The sequence below is a fragment of the Propithecus coquereli genome, unplaced genomic scaffold (genome assembly GCF_000956105.1).
Source record: "Propithecus coquereli isolate 6110/MARCELLA unplaced genomic scaffold, Pcoq_1.0 Scaffold187, whole genome shotgun sequence".
In the NCBI taxonomy this organism is placed as follows: domain Eukaryota; kingdom Metazoa; phylum Chordata; class Mammalia; order Primates; family Indriidae; genus Propithecus; species Propithecus coquereli.
In genome coordinates, this window is record NW_012143523.1 from 2242298 (window position 1) to 2242840 (window position 543).

Sequence of the window (543 nt, forward strand, 5' to 3'; positions counted from 1 at the left end):
TGTCCATGAAAAGAATTCCTCTCTTTCTAAAGCTATGTTCTCAGTCTTTCTGTGTGTCAGCCCTGGTCTTTCTCATGGCCTATCAAAACTGTATTTTTGATATTTGTATTTAACAGTTTGGAAATTGATTATGCTAATAGAAGTTTGCTTCACTGAAACATAAGGAGTGCTATCCAGTTTCCATTTTACAAGGAACATCTTCCGCTATATCATAGACATATACCTGACCATCCCTCCTTGTCATAGCTCTCATTATTATGTGAATGACCTTTCTTTTTCTTTCTAAGTGGAAATAGGATAATAATAATAATTATAAGTACGTTTTCAACCTCAGGGAGTTTTGAGGTACCTTAAAATTATTTAAACTAGGCAAAGCGGAAAAATAAATTCAGAATTGTAATGCAATCCAGAGTGTTTTTCAGCCAACCCATTTGTGCCTCACAGAAACATGTTTGTGCAAAGTTGCTTGATACATTGGTAGTTCACATTCCTGGCTAATGGCTTTGGGGTTTTGCTCTAATTTGACATGTCTGTAATAAGCCT